The 22207-nt window shown below is 41.6% G+C and overlaps 1 protein-coding gene across 5 annotated transcripts in view; it reads left to right on the top strand.

The window, feature by feature from the left end:
* Positions 1-14045: 14045 nt before the first annotated feature.
* The window catches only part of CHD6 (chromodomain helicase DNA binding protein 6), a 130889-nt gene continuing 122727 nt past the window's right edge, over positions 14046-22207 (top strand). For all 5 annotated transcript variants that reach the window (XM_063144946.1, XM_063144961.1, XM_063144953.1 and 2 more), the window contains exon 1: positions 14046-14118. The gene's annotated coding sequence lies outside the window, so the exon portion shown is untranslated. The remainder of the gene's footprint in view (positions 14119-22207) is intronic.

Consider the following 22207-nt stretch of genomic DNA (forward strand, 5'->3'; position numbering starts at 1 on the left):
TTTTCTCCTCAAATAATATGACCAAGGTATTGTAATTTTCTTCTTTTAATGGTATTTATTAATTCTGTTTATTTGTTTACCATTTCATAGTACATCCTCATTTGTTATTCAGGCAGTCCATGGTATCTTCAACATATGGCAGAATATCCACATTTTGAAAGATTCAATTTTCCTCAAATTGTTCATCTTAAGTGTTCAAGGGCCCCATCACACCAGCGTTATAGCCCGTTGTCAATGTGGGTTGTGTGCAAAGGACTCAGATGATGTCGTCCATGTCCTGCCCTAACCTCACTTCCCCCCCGCCCCCCTTAGTGCTGTTTTTGGGCATGGGGAAAGTGGTTCTTCCGGTAAATTGAAAGGACAACGCACTACCCTCAATGTGTATCGTTTTCAATCCAATGTTCTGTGGGTGTGTTTTCAAGGGGCATAGAGGGCATTTTCACCTTAAAAGAAATGTGGAGAATAATAATAATAATAATAATAATAATAATAATAATAATAATAATTTATTTCTTACCCGCCTCTCCCTTTGGATCGAGTCAGGCAACAACATTAGTACAACAAATAAACACATCTTAAAAATTCTTGATTTCACATAAATCTGGGCAATTCTCCTTGCCAGCAGTGCCCTCATTTATAAAGATAAAGAGATCAAAATTGGCAGAGTGATAGCTCTTAATGAGGGCTTTAGCCACGCCAAGATTGAATCAGATTGGATCATCCCTTGATTTTATGGGTTTTTTAAAATGGAAATTAAACAAATGCTTACATCTGTGTAAGTTTTAAAGCTAAAGAGATCAAAATTTGCACAGTGATAGCTTTTAAGGAGGGTTTTCAGCATGACAAATGTAAATCAGATTGGGTCATCCCTTGATTTTTTAATGATTTTTAAAATTTCCCCCTTAAACCCTTTCCCTCATAGTCCACCAGTGCGAAGGATCGATCTTCCATTGCTTTGATTATGTGAAGCTATGCATCTTCAAGTTCATAAACTGCTGGTTCCCTTACTCAAAAGTAAATCCCATTGATTTCAACTGCATTTACATCCCACTCATACTAATGCATGTTTACCTTTGAATAAACCCCATTGAATAGAGAGAGACTTACTTCTGAGTAAACACATATAGAACTGACTTTTAATAGTGCTTTCACTCAGAAGCTTTCTTTTTTAAGTCTTAAAACAGCAAATTGGAAAGAAGTGCTCTGCAACCCCATGCTTACTTCTGAGGTCTTACTTCTGTTTACTCAGAAGTAAGTCTCTTTCTGTTTAATGGTGTTTACTCAAAGGTAAGCCTCCATCTGATTTTACTAAGTTCATGCTCCAAAGCCTCCAGGCAGGGTGAGGGGAACCGGCATAGCCTAGGCAACAGGGAATAACCATGTAGGGAGGGAGGGCACGGTATCCAACTACCACCAACCAATTAACTGTAGGAACAGGTACAAAGGAGATCTAGGGGTGGATGTGCATGTGCACCTCAGTGGAAAAACAGTGATACACTGGTGCACAAGAAATGAGAGGTGTAAAGATGAATGAAATGTAAAAGTTCAAAGGTGTAAGTTGATCAGGCTTTCACATGCTATGGAAACGAGGGCGGATAATTCGAGGGTAAACCAGGGCAAACGTGCAGGTGTGATGGAGCTCCAAGCCTCCACTCTATAAAATTATAATGAAAACATGTAACATCTTACCATCCAAATCCTTAGTATAAGATTAAGGTCCCAATTACATAGCAATTGTTTCATTCTGACAAAAGCTGTTCTTGCCATCTCAATTCTTGCATTTATCTCCTGTGTTTGTTCATTACCTTCATTGACTGAAGTTCTTAGGTATTTATATTTTGTGACATGCTTGATTGGTACACTGTTTATTATAACATTAGATACAGTAGAAAACTTTTTGCTTATCACCATATATTTCATTTTTTTTATGTTCGTTTTGAGTCCATAGTCATTACTCATTTCATTGATCTGATCTTCTTTGGATAAGTTGTCTGTTATTACCATGGTGTCATCAGTGTATTGAACTGTGTTTCAGTTCTGGTACTGAAAACAAATTCCCGGGTTGAGCATGTTCTCAGAGGCACCCTTACTCCCTAATTCTAAGAATATGTATCCTTCCCTCTTCCCCACCATTGACCCAAGCCACTACTCTCCACCTGGCTCCTGTTTGGGATTCTAGTAAAAAACATACTATATCCTGACATCTACCCTCCTCCGGAATAGAGTGATGCACCATTTTTTTTTATCCCTGACTGTGTTGCTGCTGTTGCACTCATGCTGCCTGTTGCAATCATGTCCCGCTTGTGTGTTTCCCGTGGGCAGCTGGTTGGCCACTGGGCGAACAGAACGCTGGACAAGATGGACCCTGGGTCTGATTCAGCATGGCTCTTCTTTTGTTCTTATGTTGCTGTTGTTGCTGCATTTCTGATTCTTTTTTTCTTTATAATTTAATAACATTGTGGGACCGTAACTGCTGTACATATCCAGTACCTATTTTGTAACTCACTTAAATTTCATACAAATAAATATGCATCTTTAAGAAAAGTGGAGAAAGAGTTTAATTAACAGCAGATAAAGCAAAACACTGAAATCTAACAGTATGGAGTATGAGACTGCTTCACACATGCATTTCCTACCTGATACAGTTTTGGTGAAGACCATCGTATGCAGTCTCCCATTGATGTGACAAATACAAATGAAGGAGATATTTGGGACATAATGGGAACATCAACCCAGGAGGCTTCCAGGGCAATGGCTCCTAGCACTAACAATAAAATATATTGTGCACTGCATCTTTCCTTCTTTAATGGATTTTCTATGGCAAGAAAAAAGAGAGAAGAGGCTGTGGGAAAAACCTGGGAGGGTTACATTACATATGGAAGACATGGCCACATTGGAGGCTGATGTCAGTGGGGTGGTGAATCCAGGTTTCAATCAGAACCAGTCAGAGCTATCCAAGATACCTTGTGCAATGACATCTGGAGCCCCCTGTTAAATTCCTTGTTTGAGGCAGGGCAATTGCACAATAAAGCCTCCCCTGGAAGAACCCCCAGAGTGTAGCAGCTGTGAAAAAACTTTATTTCATGCTAAGAATATTAAAAAAAGAAATGGAAACTAAAACTACAGTGTTGTAATGCCCTTTACATAATCTACAGTGTGTCCACGTTTGGAATTCTTTGTACAGTTCTAGTCATGATATTGTACAACTGGAAAGTGCAGAAAAGATCAGCTAAAATGATCACGGGATGAGATCATCTTTCCTATGAAGAAAGGCTACAACATCTAGATTAGAAAAAAAGATAACTAATGGATGCTTGGGTGATAAGAGGTTTATAAAATTATGTGTGGTGTGGAGAAAGATGATGAAGAATCCCTCCCCACCCCAGCCTGTTCACCCTAATACTACAGTCTAAGGTCATGCAATGAAATTGAGGACTTTTCTACAGTTACCATGTGCTTCTCATTTCTTACTCATGGTTGTTTATTGGTTCTGTGTCAATGGATGCTTGGGTGATAAGAGGTTTATAAAATTATGTGTGGTGTGGAGAAAGATGATGAAGAATCCCTCCCCACCCCAGCCTGTTCACCCTAATACTACAGTCTAAGGTCATGCAATGAAATTGAGGACTTTTCTACAGTTACCATGTGCTTGTCATTTCTTACTCATGGTTGTTTATTGGTTCTGTGTCTAACAAGCACTTTCAGTGATTACCTTTTTTAAGAGGAGGGAAAATGTAGCATTTAATTGTAAAAGCAAAAGAAAGCGGGATTTCCTCGGGTGCATTTGTGCTATTCTGATATACCACAGTTCCACCTATAGGCTATGTAGTGGGAAAGCAGGAAAGGAAATGCTCCTTGTTTAGTGCTCAGATCTCAATTTTGGGATGAAACCGAAAGTAGATGCAGTGAATTAACAGCCTCATGAAGAAAAGACTGGCATTAGATTCATATAATTAATGTATGGAATTTGCTGTCTTAATATGGGGCAATAACCACTAGCTCAGATAGCTTTAAAAGCTCCTGAGCACCCTCTTTGGTGCTGTGGAATTTGGATCAGGAATTTGGAAGAGGTCTAGAATATTTTTGAAGGGGGGGGGTCATGCCTTCACTCCATAGCTGTGGCCCTCGGTGGACCTTCCTTATCAAGGCCATCAGTTTAAAGGGCCTGGGTTGCCTATGCCAGGTACACAGGATCCATAATTACAAGGTCTGCACTTTAAGTGTACAAATGAGCCATAAAGTAGGTGGGCTCATGTGAGTAAAGAAGTGACTATGAGTTGGACCTGCACTAAGTTAGTTGCACTTAGGTTCCATTGAAATCAATGAGGCAAATTAGTTGTGACCTAACAAAAGTCCCTTCAATTTCATAGAAACATAGAATAGCAGAGTTGGAAGGGGCCTACAAGGCCATTGACTCCAACCCCCTGCTCAATGCAGGAATCCACCCTAAAGCATCCCTGACAGATGCTTGTCCAGCTGCCTCTTGAATGCCTCTAGTGTGGGAGAGCCCACAACCTCCCTAGGTAACTGGTTCCATTGTTGTACTGCTCTAACAGTCAGGAAGTGCTGCTCTACAGTACTGCTCTAACAGTCAATGGGAACAAAGTTTATAAACCCTTTAACTTTATTTAAAATATTTTGTTTTGTGCCTGCTTCCTCACATGGTGGAAAATTCACTGTAGCCTTTGAAGGCTCAGCTTCATTTGGAGGAGAGAGGACTGGGACTTTGCAAATATTTATACTTTTGCAGGTGGAGCACATGACTGGGCATCAACACTGTGCAGAAATTGGTGCTCTAGGATCAACAAGCAAAGACTGTGCTATGCTGTTCCTGCCTTTCTATACCCAAGGAATCTTGTTCCAAAAACATTTTCTCTTTGGGATTAGGAACACTTTCACACGTCACACTAAAAGTGCCTTTGAGCCCTTCTTAGGCTACTTGTGTACATGAGGCAACGCTGTTATGTGACAGGAGGGAGCCATTTAAAAATCAGATGTACAGTAGCCAAAACACACTCCTTGACTGGGAACTATATTCTGCCATGAGTATCTAATCTCACAGCTGGGAACAAAGGGTGGCCAAAACAGTTTTCTGAACTGGCAATACCCAACATTTCTCTGCCTCCAGTGGCAAACTGAACTCCCTGTTCAGCTGACTGAGGCTATTTCGATAGTTGCCACAACAAAGTTTGAGAATTCCTCCTTACCACTGAAGCAAGATGGTATTGCCATATACAGCCTCCTTAAGAGGGGCTGAAGTTGCTGAATGCATGGTATGCAACACAAAGGACACAAATAAGGCCATAAAATCAGGCAGAGATGCATATTTGTGAGGAAAACTTTAGACATCTGTACTGACTACAGAAGAAATGTGTACACTGAATATTAATTTGATACCCTAAATCCCCAGTGTTCTTGCCCAAATGAGTATTGCATTAAATATTTCCCAGTAGTCCACTGCTGAATTATGAATGTTGTGTTAGCTGAGAGTCCTGGGGCGGGGGCTGGGGAAAGCTTTTGTCAACAGCCAATATTATAAACTTGAACTAATGTTCAAGTCCTCCAGAATATATCTAGGGCAATGTCATTCTAAAGCCATAATCAAACCGTGGCTGTGTTCTATGCTCCACTATATTTGTGTGCTTGCTTAATTGAAAGATGCTATCTTGTTATATGTACATTCTCATAATGTATGTTAAATCCAAGGGGTGACTAATGAATATGGGCAGTGATTTTGTGAGCCTTGGGACTTCAAACCATGTGAAGTCAGCCTGTGGCATGCTTGCCGCAAATGACATAGATAGGCAGATGAAGTCTGAGGCATTCCTAGATAGGACCAAGAGGCTTGGTTACAAGGCTCATTGGGTGCTTCTGGACAAAGCTTCTATTGTGCAATTGCCCTTCCTCATTTGTGGAATGTCACAGGGATCCAGATGACATTGTCTTCCACTCATAGTCCTCCAATGTTTTCCCACCACTTTTTCGGTCTTTTTTTCTTAAGGCAGAAAAAGATGGGATAACTGAACAATGCCTTCTAATTCTAAGAGCCAGTGTGGTGTAGTGGTTAGAGTGTTGAACTGGGACGCCAGAGATCCAGGTTCTAATCCCTACTCAGCCATGAAGCTCACAGGGTGACTTTGGGCCAGTTACTGACTCTCAGCCTAACCTACCTCACAGTATTGTTATGAGAATAAAAATGAAGAGGAGGAGAACCACATTTGCCACCTTGGGATCCTTGGATGAAAGGTGAGATATAAATGTAACAAATAAATAACAAATACATCTATAACAGCACTTGGAGCCCTCCATCCAGTAGCACCCTTTCATTCTAGTCTTGCTTGCCTTTCCAGAGCCATACTGGTGCCTTCTCACTGGCTTAGTAGATCAGAGATAAATCCATCCTGAGGAATGGGGTGGACTGGGGGCTGCAGTGGACCTGTACTGCTTACTACAGTAGGATTGTCTCATTCCTTGAGCTTAATGCCCCATAGCACACTTGCAAAAAGAAAAGTTGGCTGCCACAGTTCCAAAGAGGTAATTTAGAAATAAATGTAGAAACAAATAATAAATAGAAATGCAGTCCATTCTAGCATAGTGTGGAAGACTGTGACCTGGGGTCTGTCTTTACCCCCATTGTGGCTGCGCAGTGGTGCAGCATTGGTTATACGATGCAGCTGTCAACACACAGCCAGCAAGAGGCTTTCCCCCTAAATCAATGCATTTAAAATGTCGTAGACTTACCATTATTTTTTCCTTTGCTCCGAGGTCACCACCACCTGTCAGTGATGACCTTGCTTTGCTTGAGGCTTGGGTGTTCCATGGGAGGTCCGGGCAGAGGCAGGGGGCAAGCTTGATGAGTTCAATGGGCATTGGAAAGCCTGTGTTCCCTCCCACCATAGAGATTGACTGTTCCCACCTGGCAGCTGTGATGCCATGGGTTTTTAAAGAAATGCCTGGCCAAAGCAGACCCATAAAGACAACCCCCAGGTGACAGTTCAGGTGTTGGCTGTTCAGATGCTCACTGTTGATAGGCAACTGTTCTTGTGGTTCTTTTTCTTTAAACCGGAACTGGAGAGAACAGTCCTTCAAATGTGTGTGTGTGTCCTCTGGCAGCCCTTTGAATAGAGGACCATCCTCTGTACAAGAGGCTACAAGGCGAGCCTAGCGCCTAACAATGCTGAATTTCAAGTCTGGGTGCTCCAGTATTTGTTTTTTCTTTAAAAATGTGGTTCCAAGGATTTAGACTTCATAAATTTTGTCATTGTCTGACCTATTGATATCTTACCAGCTGTCTGAAACATCAAGCCTTGAGTGTTTAAATAACCAATATGAACCTCAAAGGAAGTTAAAGTAGAAGTTCATTCAAGAGAACTGAAAGATCAATAGATTTATGTTCATATTTCACCCTTTATAACTGTTAATGTGAGCTCATTGCTGTTCATTTTTTGAAAAAGCATCTAAAATGTTTCTAAAGCGGTATGCAGAAATAAATAAACTTCCTTTCCATGGGCTTGCAAACTAAATAATACAGGAGGAACAAAATTATCAACATTTTCTGCAGTATTTAATGTTCTGCTGAAAATTATTAGCACTGTCTCACAAAGTGTTTTTAGCTGTGTGACACATTCCAAATGTGAAGTGATGCATTATGGGTTGTATCCTGGGCTTGAAGGCAGTGACTTTGTTCACACAGTCACCAGGAGTTATACAATCCACAGTGGCTTGTTTAAGCCAAGACACATGTGAGGTGCCATTTGCCTAATTACGCACCTAGGTGTGGCTTGTCATGTTGTCCAAATCCAGGTGACATGGCTTGTTGGAGAGGGAAATAAACCTCAAATAATCATTGGACTTTATCCATTGTTACTGAAACACTTTATTCAATTTTTTTAAAAAAAAATGTATATGGGTTGTATGTGGTTTGTTTTCCCCTCCAACAAGCCATGTTGCCTGGGTTCAGATGACATGACAAGCCATGTCCAGATGTGTGATTTAGGCCAATGGTTCCTAGTATGTGGTATGGCTTAAACAAGCCACTGTGTTTTGTTTAACCCACAGTGATCATGCAAACTGGCTCAATGAGAAGAGGCTGCCTCTTCAAGTGCCTGCTTTTAAACACAACAACCTAGTTACATTAACTTTCTACCAATACAAGTCTCTTTGGACCATATGATACTTGCACAGAGGCCTAGTCTAGATCCAAAGAATGGGGTGTGTGTGTTACCCTTCCAAACTGACAAAATAGGGAAATTTTCAAAGGCTGTCCAAGGGTCAGTTAGTGAGCTATTCAGCAATCCCACTGATGCAATCAAGAGGAAGACAGAAAAGAAGAGAACCTGTAAACAGGAAACTTTAATTAAAGGTGTATGAGTCTGAAAAGCTGCAATTGCATTTTATCTGTCCACATTGGACAGGCTTATGCTGCAAATGAATTGATTTTTTTTAATTGCCACAAATCAGATCTGAAAAAATATGCCACAACAACACAGAAGACATTGGAATGCAACACTTTAGCTTTAAAATAATTTCTGTAATAGATGGAATATAAATATCTTCCCTGAAAAAGACAATACACCAAAAAGTGTTGTATTTTCCAATAAAATATCTCTGCTTCAGGAAAAGTCAGCCTGAACTAGAAGATCACACTGTCTATTCTTATGCATGATTACTCCAAAAGTAAGATTATTTGGGTTCAATAGGATTTTCTTCTAGGGTGGCTATATGTCCTTCACAGAGGTCACTCCTCTATGTGAAGGGCTGTCAGAGGACAGTCCTATATTTGAAGGTGTCCTCTATTTGAGAAGCTGTCCTGTTGAAATCTGGTTGGCAGAAAGTAATTATTATTTCTAACTTTGCATCTATACATATGAATAAACATACACACAAATTTTATGCAAATCTGTGTCCTTTTTGGGGGGCGATAAGTATGGGGTCAGCCTACCTGCTCCCTGGTAAGTGTAATAGGGCTGCTTTAGAAAGGTTTCTGGCAAATGCTGAGGCTCAGACTATGACAAATCTCCAGCGAATTTTCCATAGTTTGCGGGGTGACTACCAAAAGCCACCCCACAAACTGTGGAAAATCCCCTTATGTTCAAAAATACGGGAGGAATTATCTTTAAGATATGTAGATATGCTGTTTAGAGGTTTCGGTTAGAGGCACAACTGAAAATGTTCCTTGAAAGTACTAGGAAATTTTATTGCAGATATTACGCTCTAAACAACCCTTTCAGGAGACAGGCTACTGCGTGATGGCCAGCATAATGCACTGCTCCTGCCAACAGGATTCCTTACAATGAATTCAATTTTTCAGGGATTATTGGTGGAGAATGGAGAGCTAACAAAAGGCAGTACCCATACTATAGTTGCCAATTAAAAAACAGCACCTAGATTTTTCAGAGTTAGGATGCATGCTGCAATATTGTATTTACATTGTGCTGTTAATAACACAGAGGAATATAGCACACAACCTGTTATTTTATTGGTAGTTATGTTTGCTTTTACTGTCTGAACAGCAACAGCACAATTAATCTGGCTAAGATTGGGAGTGGTAAATCAGCTTCTATTGCAAAGTCATATTTTTAGATTTTTACAGCACAGACATAGCTGTAAAAATCCTTATGATGAGACTTGCTAAATGCAAGTGTTAGGTGTGACTGTTGTTGTGGTGGTGGTGGTGTTTATCATTGGTCTATTTACAAACCCCCAAGACTGCTAGATTCTTATTTTTTAAAATTTGTTACAATCAGAAAACTCAGTCTAGCTTTGATAATAAAACTACAATTCATGTTACTATAAATAATCTCAGTTGTCCCTAATAAAGTTGCACCAAAGATCTTTAATTGTTTAGTCCAGTCATTTTCAAACTATGAGCTTTTCTATACAAGGCTGTTAATTGGCTATTAGTCTGATGTATCTATATTTGGTTTTGTTGCAGGATTAAGATCTGAGCATTACACAAGGAGCATTTCCTTTCCTGCTTTTCCACGATATACCGTATTTCTTCAATTGTAAGACGCCATCGATTATAAGACGCACACTCATTTCAGTACCACCAATAGAAAAAAAAAACCCTAAGACACAGTCGCGATTCTAAGACGCACCCCGTTTTTAGAGATGTTTATATGGGGGAAAAAGTGGTTCTTAGAATTGAAGGAATACGGTAACCTTTATGTGGCACTGTGGTATAGTGGAAGAGCAGAAATATACGTATAAGATGAAATCGCACTTTCTTTCACTTTTACAATTAAATGCTGCATTTTCTCTCCTTAAAAAACAAACAACACCTCACCAAAAGTGCTGGTTAAACACAGAAGCAAAACTGGAGGGTCACAACATTGTCTAAAGAACCTATAATCAACTGTGATGAGTACACAATAAATGCCTCATGCAGAAAAGCCCTATATTTATGGAAACTGCTGTGTTCTTTAAAAGTTTTTAGTTCAGTAATGGGGGACAGACTGACCAAAACATTACTAATCTCCTGCTATGATCAATTTTATTTAACAAAAAAAATTTAATGAACAAAATAAAATAAAAATAGGGTGACCATATGGAAAGGAAGACAGGGCTCCTGTATCTTTAACACTTGTATAGAAAAGGGAATTTCAGCAGGTGTCATTTGTATGCAGACAGCACCTGGTGAGATTCCCTCTTCATCACAACAGTTAAAACTGCAGGAGCCCCACCCTCTTTTGTATCTGATCACTCTAGTATAGCGCAGTCTTTCTTCAATATAAACGAAAAACATTGTGAAATTCTCCTTATTCAAACCTAAGTATAAGTGACATGACTCCATTGAATATGGCCATTGCATCTTTAAAAAAGATGCAGCACTCTTTAAAAATGTTAGCCAGTAAAATTTATCTTATAAAATTGATGTATGTGATAGTGATTGAAGAAACTGAGTCTTTGGTAGGAGAAAAATTTACAGAAAAAGATATATTGTAACACAATTCTCCAGTTATTACAGGAATTTGAACACAGTGTCCAAAATGGACAGAACCTGGAGTCTTCCAGATGTTTTGGACTTCAACTCCCATCAGCCCTAGCCAGCATGGCCAGTGTTGAGGAATGGTAGGCATTGCACTCCAAAACATCTGGAGGGCATCAGTTTGGAAAAGGCTGGACTAGATGATGGAGAAATATTGAAGATGGGAATTCCATATAGAACAAAGGCTGGAAGAAGGGAAAGGAAATGACAATGAAGATGAATATAGAGAAACAATATTAAGCAAATGGAAGCACAGAACAGGATGTGACAAAAATAGTGTAGTGTGCCTACTTGATGACAACAGTTGTTAAAGAAGAAAACAACAACAGAGTACCAGCAATGCCTAACCCTACCTCATGGAAATAGTTGAGAGAAGGTAATGCTGATGATGTAAACAGGAAAACAACATAAGAAAATAAGAGAGGCCATGTTGGATCAGACCAAGGGTCCATCTAGGACCAGCAACCCACAAGCAGAACACTGTGCAACAGCAGCCTCCCATCCATATTCCCTAGCAACTGGTGTATATAGGCTTACTGCCCCTGATACTGGAGGCAGCACATAGCCATCATGATTAGTAGCCACTGATAGCCTTCTCCAAGAATTTATCTAGCCCTCATTTAAAGCCATCCAAATTGGTGGCCATCACCACATCTTGTGCTAGTGAATTCCATAGTTTAACTATGCACTATGCGAAGAAGTACTTTCTTTTATCTATCCTGAATCTATCTACCAATCCATTTCATGGGATGACTCCAGGTTCTTGTATTATGGGAGAGGGAGAAAACTGTCTCCCTATCCAACTTCTCCACACTGTGCATAATTTTGTACACCTCTACCATGTCTCTGCCTTGGCCACCTTTTTTTTCAAGCTAAACGATCTCAACTGTTGTAACCTTCCCTCATAGGGAAGATGCTCCAGTCCCTTGATCATTTTAATTTCCCTTTTCTGCAAGCAATTAAACTTAACTTCTTATGCCAAACTACACTTTATCATCTTTTTGTGGGCTTTAGAATTCTGTCTTGAGAGATCCCTACAATTTCTGTCAGTGTAGCAGTGCAGCAGAAGGGAAGGTACTCATGCAAAAGCAAGGAGTCCAGCATGTTTTGAAAAATTACTGCAGATTTGGAAAAACCACAGATTTGCTTAGAACTTTCATCTATCCATAATTTTACTGATCCGTTTATATGACAAACATAGCATGCTAAGAATGTAATTTGAATGGTTCTACCCCTAACTGGTCAGCTCCTTAATATAAGTGTGTTTAGGATTGCAGCTCTAGCCAGTGGAGTCTGTTGGCTACAGTGTCACTGGGGTAGTGAATTCAGTCCAGGTTTCAGTCAGAACTGTAAAGCATCACACCTTGGATAGCAACTTTAGAATTATGAGTGGTTCTGACTGAACCTTGGCATGGATTCACTGCCCCACTGACATTGCAGCCATCTGTCTCCACGGACCCTATCATAGAATCATCTATAGCAGGGGTGCAGAACCCCGTTCAGTTGGAGGGCCAAATTTCATTTTGGAGGTGCTTTCTCGGGCCACATTCCAGCGGTAAGCTGGGCCAAAGGCCCCTGGTCTACAATAATCTTGCAGTCAGAGGTCTTTCCAATTCTGTTCCCCGAGATCCTTTAAAAATTGGTAGGCAAGCTCCAGATGTTTTGGACTATAGCTCCCACAATCCCTGACCATTGGTTATGCTAGTTGGGGCTTATAGGAGTTGTAGTCCAAGATATCTGGAGGACATCAGGTTGCCTACCCACCCTGGTTTTAATGGGTGTCAAAAATGGAACCTGAAACTTACTTCCTGCAAAGCATGGGCTCCATCCTTGAGTTACAGTTCTTCCTTAGTTTAACACATAGGCAAGCAGTCACACAATTGCTTCACACTATGCTTCCCAAAGGTGAGTCCACTCATATTTACCAAGATGCATTAAGCAGTCAGTCTCCTAGGGTAAATGTGGGTCAAATTGGGCTCTGGGCATGTGGTGAAGTAATCCTGTAACTGCTTCCCTCTGTACAGGTGATGGGCATGGATCTACTCCACTCATGTCATATCAGTTTGGTCATATGTATAGATGCATATTTGGAAATAAGTCACTGTCCGCACATTCTGGTGGTGGGGGAAATAACAACAGTATCAGTTCCATATTTCTTTTCCAGAAATTAGTAAAATCCATAGAAACACTATTCAAGTGGTATTTTAATTGCATACATTAACTTGTCATCAATTGAATAACATTAGAATCAGTTAGCAAAAGACGGGGCTTCAGAATGTGTTTTATTAACTCTCATTGCAGTCATTAGTCAACAGAATTTTGCCGGGAGAAGACGGAAGCGATGCTAAGGCACCGTTTCTATAGCTTGTCGTCAGGCTGGAGATCTTAGATATAGACCAAGAAATCTTGACATTCCCCGGAGTCCTATGCCCATTTCGCCTTCTTCCCAGACACATACGAAAGACCTGCAGCGTTCTAGTCGGACGTTGCATGTTCCACCTCCAGACACTGTGCTTTAAATGCAGGAAATTTCACATCCGGGAAATGAAAAGCGAGCAAAGACGTGGAATGCAAAGGGGGAGAGGTTCTCCCTCCTCTTCTTCTCCCCTCCCTTCTTCTTCGCTTTTAATTCTGGTTGAAGTAAGTAAAAACACCCTTGATTGGAGGATACAGGGGGGGATAAATCTCTCTCGCCCTTGCGTGCCTTGAGAAAGTTCCGTTTCCAGTAGCTTTAGCTAGTGGAGCTGGAAAGCTGGAAGGGGGTGAGAGGCAGGGGAGAGGAGGGCAGGGGCTGCGGATCCGGGAGGCACAAGGAATTGCTGGGGAGGGAAACGGAGAGGGGGGGGATTGCACAGTCCCTGCCACAGCCAATCCCGGCAGCGATCACATCAATGCAAATAGGAGCACAATGGAGCTAGCAATAAGCGCGCTGCAGCCAAGCTTGGAGCGGGCTGCGCTTGCCTGACGCGCCGCCTCTCCAATGGCAGGCGCTGGGGGGCTGCGGGTGGCCAGTGGCTGTAGCGCGGGGGCGTGCCGGCGCCAGGCTAGGCTGTCCTTGCAGGGTGTCTGGGCTAAACTTCACCAAATAATAGCTGTTTGTATTTTGGCTGCTGCAGGAGCCATTTTAGGTAAGTTGTGCTCTGAACTTTTTATTGGCGCGCCGTGCGCGGGCGAGGGGCGCATGGGGTGCGCTAGCCAGCCCGGGGGCAGCCTATGAATGAACTCCGCGCTCGCCAGGCAAGGCAAGGCAGGCGCCAGGGGCCAAGGAGCCGGCGGCCGGTAGGGCACAGGAGGGCCGGCGGGCCGGGCTCGGCGGGGAGGGGGCTCGCCAAGCGCTCCGTTTCCCTCTCAGACACTGTCATGGCGTTGGGGAGGCTCTGTCCTTGGGAGCGGAGCCGCTGGGCGCCGGGGAGGGTGTCTGTATGTGATGATGCCCTTGCGCAGAGTTGCGAGGGAGGGAAGAGGAGGCGGAGGATGCCCATGTGGAGCTAAGCAGGGATGCCCCGCAGGTTCCCCTTGCAGCGCAAAGCTTCCCCCTCAAAGCACAAGGCTCTGGACGGGCGATGGGGGAAGGGGGAGGGAAGAGGAGCCGCAGCTCCTCCCTCTTCTCCTCTCTGCAGGGGGCTACGGATGTGGCCGCCGCCACCACCACCACCACCGGTGACCCTCTCACCCCCAGAAGTTCTCTGCGCCTGCCCACTGTTTTGTATGGGTGGCGATAAGGAGGATGCGCCGTCCAGCCCCAGCTGCGACTCCCCTGGGTCGAGTCCCACGCACTGCAGTTTGCTTTCTCTTCCCCCACCCCCTCCAGCTCCCCGCAAGACGCTCACGCACACTCACACACAGACAGGCAGTCCAGCCCACCTGCCTCTTTTGCAGATCCATCCACATTACGTCCATGAGTCATGTGCATTCCTGCAACCATGACCAAGTTTGGTGCAATTCGGGGGCTAGGGAGTGATTAGCATCGATGGAGAGTTGGAAACCCAATCCATCCACTCCTCCCTTCATTGTTTTGTGTGCTCGCCAGCAGTGTTTTGCCCTCTTCTGAATTTCGACACTCTGAGTGAGGGATAGTTTTGTATTGGGCTTGTAAATATTTGCAGGATTTGAAAAAAATCAAATCAGAAGTGCTAATAATCTCCTGAGATTCCCAGGGCAAAAGAGCAAGATCCTGCCACAGTGCAGTATGTAACCATAACCGTGCAGCTTGTTGTGGGTTGCGAGACATGTTCTGTAAGCATTCCAGAGTTTATGAAAATGGCTCACATCACACATGAGCCTGTGTTTGGCATTGCAAAGGAAAAGTATGGAGCTGGAAGACTGCACACTGACTCTATGGACTAGTAACTTATAAAGTGTTGATGTAGCTCAGTAGTGTGTATATCAAAGCAAACCCTTGGTTGAGTGAAGTGCTTTCCCAATGACCTTTTGCGGTTCCACATAGAATGTGGAGTTTGTATACCACAGAATGATTATAGATCCTTCTGTAAGTAATATCCAGTAACAAATGTCCGAGGTATTACAATGATTGCAATTACAAAAAACTACTATGGTACAATTGTGATGTTAATTATAATGTTGGAATTATACTATAAAAGCTGTAATTTTGATGGTGTTTTAATATTTCCCCCAGTATTGTAGCAAAATGTCAATTCATACCACATTCTTGTAATGTAATACTGCAGTCAGCAAAACAACTCATTAATTTAAAATCTAGAATATCATCTCCCAGGGCTTCTTGACCTAGGGCAAGCAAGGGCATCTTCTAACCCTGAACTGATTGGAAAACAGAAATGAAAGCTGCTAATGAAAGCAATTAATGAGCAAGGGTTTCTGTGCTGTAAAAACAGCTGTGGACAAAACTGTCGTCGCTGCCAGCTGATCCATTCCTCCTCTCTTGCTGTGTGCAGAGCACACACAGATCTTTTGTGACTTTGCAGTGGTAGTCACAATAGAAAAGGCATGGCAAGTCACATTAGACTCACATCTCATTCACTCTGTTGCTGCTGTCTCCCTGTGAACTTGTAGTCGCATTACACAGCCTTAATCCTCATCATTTTGATGACTTCTTTGGGGAATTCTTTATGTCTTGTACCAATGACTTTTACTGGTAATCGGAATAGATTTCTTAGTATTGATCAATAAGCTTCTTGCTCTAAACACTGTAAGAAGTCAGAGGGAAACCTGCACGCTCACAGACAGAATGTAAAGAGAACATGAAAAATAAATCGTATGCAGTTGCTGTGTAATGAAACCATTTTTATACAATACCAAGCATTTTCTCTGTATTGATTTACGTTTCTGAGAATTGCTCTAAACTTTAAATAAACTTGGGAACACCTGAGACTGATGAAGCACTTGATATTTTGGGTGTCATTCTTGGCAGGAGTGTTTGGCACACTGAGAGCCAGTGTGGTGTAATGGATAGAGTGTTGGATTGGACCAGTCACAATCCCACAGTTTAACCTACCTTGCAGTGTTATTGTAAAGATAAAATGGGAGGTGGTTATGATCTCATGTACTCTGCTCTGTGCTCCTCTGATATTAATAAGATGTATTAATATGTAATAAAATCAATCAATCATTATTTGCTAGCCTGTTTAGTTTCTTTCTCCAACTTACAGTTTGATCCCTATACTGAGGCCTAGTTCTCATTGAAGTTGTAAACTTGTATCTGGGCTAAAATCCTTCCCTGTAGCATCTGCATTTCTATATGGATGCATTTTTGTATAGAGAACCATGTAGTCATGTGAAGTTTCCCACTTGCTGTTACAGCTCAGACACAGATTTACCCCCTCAGTGAGAATTAGTCTTCAGTTGTGCCCTAAACATGTGATTAGTATGGGAAATATTGAATATTCATCCAGTGTAACTTTGTAAACTGCGGTGCTTTAGTGGCGTTGCAGGGATATTAGTTTGAAGTTGCAGGCAGATATGCTGAATTAAATATTCAGTATTTTCATGTCATTTGTAGAATGTCTTTTTTAAAAAATCATCAGCAGTTATTGCAATAAAGAGGTTTATCCTTTTATAAATCTTGCACATACTTACAGTTTATACTTCTAGACTGTCATTCATTTGGAACTTTTTTGTTTAAATGACTAATATGCAGTGCAATTGTGTATATGTTTATTTGGAAATAAGTCCCACTATGTTTGGTTGGGTTTACTCCTAGGTAAATGTGCATAGAATTGCAACAAAGTTTATAACTGGTTATTGCCATTATTATTATTATTATTATTATTATTATTATTGGTAGTTTCAGTAACATTGTTCAAAGCTGTACCCTAGTGTGGGAGGACGCTGAGGTGATGTGACTCTTGGGACTAAACAGGAACTGAACATCATGTTCCCTGCAGTCCCTAATAAGATCCAGTGCATGTAATCTCTGGTTTGACCTTTGAGAAATCAGCAATTCTCTGTGGCAGAGGTATGCAACCTGATGCCCGCCAGATGTTTTAGACTACAGCTCCCACAGTCCCTGTCCATTGGCAGTGCTGGCTGGGACTTATGGAAATTGTTGTCCAAAACACCTGGAGGGCACCAGGTTGGGGACAGTTGCTGTAAGGTGATGTTTTAGGGTTCAGACAGATGTAAAATAAAAAGAGCTCTTGATCCAACCTACAAGCTGAACCTAACTTTGCAACTGAAAAGTTAGTTTGTAGGACCCAAGGAAGTGGACAAGGGCTTGGTTGATCACATGCTTGCTCGACCCTTGCCCCTTGTGGCTGATTAAATCTGGCAAGGATCGGACAGCTGCTTAGGTCCAGGAGGTAGTAAACTTCACTTTAAGATAGGGAGTAGACCTATTGTTTTTAAAGGAAGCAATAATGTGACCATTTGTGAAGCAACCTTTCTTGGACTGGATGCTCTTACTACTTACAGGGAAAGAGTAAATGATCACTTCCTAGGCAAGGTACTCTACTGTGTGGTGGACAACCAGATCCGGGTTCTCTTAGAAGAGACTGATGTTCTGATCCCATTACAAGTGGGTTTTAGGCAAGGTTTGGCATCAAAACAGGCTTATCACCCTGTGAGATGACCTCTGTCAGGAGCAGGATGTGGCATGCAAGGGGAGTGCATCTTTGTTCTCTCAGTTGCTTTTGACACCATTGAACATAGTATCCTCCAGGAATGGCTGTCTGTCTTGGGGTGGGTGGGGGTGGACACCTAGCAGCGGTTCTGATCTTACCTGGATGGAAGTTTTCAGAAGATGGAGCTGGGCAATTTTTGCTTGAACCTGTAGTATCTTTGCTTTAGAGTTCCACAAGTTTCCCTCTTATCTCACATACTGCTTAATCTCTACATGAAACTGCAGCTGCTTTAAACTTGTGTTTTAATGACTGGTTATCGTTTATATACTTTTTGTATGTTGTAAGCTGCTTTGAGTGACTCTGTTTTTGGAGTACTGAATCAGTTCTTTAAACAAACCAATAATTTTGGAGTGCTGGTGGTTGGAGTGCATTGACACACAGCTCTGTTTCTTCTTCTCTTTGGTGCCCGGTGTGGCTGTGGGGATGCTTGACAAGAGTCTGGACATGGTAATGGGATGGAGGAATACTAACACTCTTAAGACTCAATCCAGGGGGTGATTCAGCCTTTTCTGGAGGGTGATGCACTCTCCTTGAAAGACCAGGCATGTAGCTTGGTGATGCTCTTGGATCCATCCTTGCAAAACAGACTCAAGTGGTTTTGGTAGCACGGAGTACCTTTTACCAGCTTTGGCTGATGTCCAAGTTATGACCCTTTCTGGAGGTAGATAATCTCTCTGCAGTGGCTCATGCTGTTCTAACCTCCTGTTTGGATTACTGTTATGTTTTGTACGTGGGGCTGCCTTTGAAAACGGTCTGGGGACAGGACCAGGCATTATGAATATCTTGTTTATTCTTTCTCAGGTTTACTGGTTTCCAGTTTGTTTTCCGTCTCAATTCAAAGGGCATGTCTACACCATAGGGTGTAGAGGGAGGGAGTGGGGAGGATATGGACTCACTGGCTTCCGCAATCTTTCTCCAGTGTCTTAATGGCTGTTCAGTGCCCTAGAAGGCAGTTGCGGCTTCCATTTTTTAAACAACAACAACAATAGAGAAGATCGCAATTGCGCTCCAGTGAAAAAGTGAGGTGTTTTTTAAAAAATAACTCGAACCTGCTCCCCACCCCCGATGGGCATGGACTGCCCCCACGCAGCTCTGTGCCCATTTTAAGTGTTCCGCTACTTGCGGGGAGGATGGGAAGACCCGGGAGCAGCAGCTATATGGCTCGCACTCCACAGTGTCATGGCCCCTAAACACGACATGTGGGATGGGCCCAGGGCCGTGGAAAAATCGGGTTTTCCGCATTTCTCTATATCCTGGGGAAAATCCTTGGTTGTCTCAGGTTGTCCCCAGGTTCCTCTGTGCGTCATATGGATGCACAGGATGATCCAGGGACTACCCCGGGATATAGGGTTGGTGTAGTCATGTCCAGAGTGCTGCTTTTGACCTGGAAAGCTCTTCCTGGCTTGGGACTTTGGTACCAGATGGAATGCCTCTTCCCCTTTGCAACTATCTCTGACTGAAGATCATCTATGTAAGCCCTTCTCTGAGTAATTCAATCTAAAGTTCAGGGGGTGGCTATGAACTGAAAGGCTTTCTCAGTGGTGGTTCCTCAACTCTGGAATGCTCACCTTAGGGAAGCCTATTGGGTGCTTACAGTGCTGTACTTTGGACACCAGGTTAAATCTTTGTGTTCTCCCAGGCTTTTGAAGATTTATTATTTTAGTCCCTGTTGTGTAGTGTTAATTCCTGTTCCTTGTTGCTATTTTTTTTGTTCTTGTATTCTGTATTATTTATTTATTTGTAACATCTATATACTGCTGAATATAATAGAATCTCTCAGTGGTTCGCAACATTAAAATACAATATTAAAAACACAATATTAAAACACAGCATATAAACTGTACATTACAGTTTATTACATTGTGCTGGTTTGTTATTAACCTGGATTTTATGCTGGATTTTAATGTTTGATTGTGATTTTATTCTGTTGTTTTAAATTAAATTAGTTGTATGATGTTTCATAAATTTAACAAATAAATAAATGCCAGACAAGTATACTAGCAAATTGAATGCTGGGTCAGACATTCCATTGCGCCCCCCCCCCCAAATGATTAGGTGAGCTATCATCCTTAAAAAAGAGAGAAAATGTCTGTATGTATGCGTTTGCTTTCATTTATTTATGCGATCATTTTGTAATCCCAGTTTTCAGTCCAAATAGACCACCAAGGCTTAAAATGATCTAAATAGAACAATACAATCCATAATACAAAATATGAAGCACACTAAAATCACAAGTAAAGAGCTAATACAGTAACACAACAAATGGAGAGCTAACACTGTTGCCTGCTCAAATAAAAGGCTCAAATAAAAAGGATTAACTGTTCAGATCAAGCCCAAGACCTGGTGAAATAAAACTGTTTTAATTATTTGCCAAAAGGCCTTCAAAGAAGGGACTAATCAAACTTCCCAGAGGAAGGAATCCCACAATCTTGGTGCTGTACCTAATAAGGCCCTTTCTCATATTCTAGTAGGCAGAGCAATCCTATGATTCCTGGGAGACCATGGGTGTTGCTCCTCCCATTTTGCCTGGCAGAGCATGACAGACAGAGGGTTCTAGTCTCAGACGTCAGCCTACAGTTGCACTCCAAATGAACCTCTGACAGCAATGTGACATGGAGGAAAGCCTCTGATGATTAACATAATGTGGGGGCTGGCTCCTGTAGGCAGATTCATTATGTATTCCTCACTTACTAATTTTGATATTTTAAAGTTCAAAACTACTATTATTCATATGTTCAGTTCTGTACGCAGCTTGTTTCTGCTACAGACTTGCAGAACTGTGTTGTTTTTAATTCCAGAACATAACCCTTGAGAAGAAACTCAACGAAGGTGCTTCCAGAGTGACCCACCATTCTAAAAAGGTTAATAATTGGAAGCGGTCTTCATGCTTAGGCTCTTCAGATGTTACAGTCTCGTTTGCCTTTTGTGTGATATAGATCTATGCGAGTTTAGACTTGTGAGTTTTGGGGAAAAATTTTTTTTCCAGGTGGGCCAGTCAAGCAGAAGTAGATATCTTCAAGACGTTTTGCAGGTCCATGTAGATTCACATTTTACTTTCGATTCTTCTGAGCAAGATGCAAGCTTTTCTTTAATCACTAGCTACCTTTATTTAAAGTTCCTTTTTTGGGTGGTGCCATTTGCATTCCATTTCTGGATTCCATTCATATATGCTCTCCCATGGAGAGCATATTAGGTCACTGAATGGGGGCTTTTCTATCTGCAACCCTGCTGCTGGAATTCTGCCGCTGGAATTCCCTACTTAGAAATATCTGTCAAGCCACTTGCTTGCTTGCTTGCTTTCTGCTGCAGGTGACAATATTCCTGCATTGATAGTGAGGTTGACGCTGTCTGGGTTTTTATCTTCTAGTTTTAGTTGCCTTGTGAACTTCTGTGGAGAAGAGACCAATAAATTTATTAAATAACGATATAGTAAGGAAAGTGCCCAAACCCAAAGTTCTTCTGGGTCCATAGATCAGTTTTGTTTTTGCATTTTGAAGACAAAATAATTTAAAGGATTAAGTTTGAAGTTCTATATCTACTTATATGGGAGTAAGCTCTCTTGAACAGAAAGCAACTTGCTTTTGAGTAAATATACATAGTATTGCACTGTAAATCTCAGTTCCCATGCACAAATGAATTACTGATGTTTAAAAGGAAAGAAGTGGATTGGATTGGATTGATTATGTACTTATGTTATCTGTAATTGTGGCATGTTTATTAATTCTTCCTGAATCGCATGAATCCAACAAAATAGCTTGTAGTTACTTTTTGAGAGCCACTTTAAATGTGATATTTGTCTTGTATATATAGTATAGTAATAATAGAATGCTTAATATTTCTATTTCTTAGTATAATGTATATTCAAAGTACATCATATACATCAGAAGTGGGGGCAGAAGGTAGATCTCTGGATGTTGTGGATTTGAAATCCCAGAACCCTCTACCTGCATGGCCATTGGTCAGAAATGCTGGAAGTTGAGATCAAAATATCTGGAGATCTACATTCTCCCCATCCCCGATATATATTATCTCATATCATATGAGTGCTATCTGTGTAGGGAAAAGCATGTAAATCATATATGAACTTTACATACATATTTCTAGCAGGAAATATGCAGCC

The sequence above is a fragment of the Elgaria multicarinata genome, chromosome 1, assembly GCF_023053635.1.
Source record: "Elgaria multicarinata webbii isolate HBS135686 ecotype San Diego chromosome 1, rElgMul1.1.pri, whole genome shotgun sequence".
NCBI lineage: Eukaryota > Metazoa > Chordata > Lepidosauria > Squamata > Anguidae > Elgaria > Elgaria multicarinata.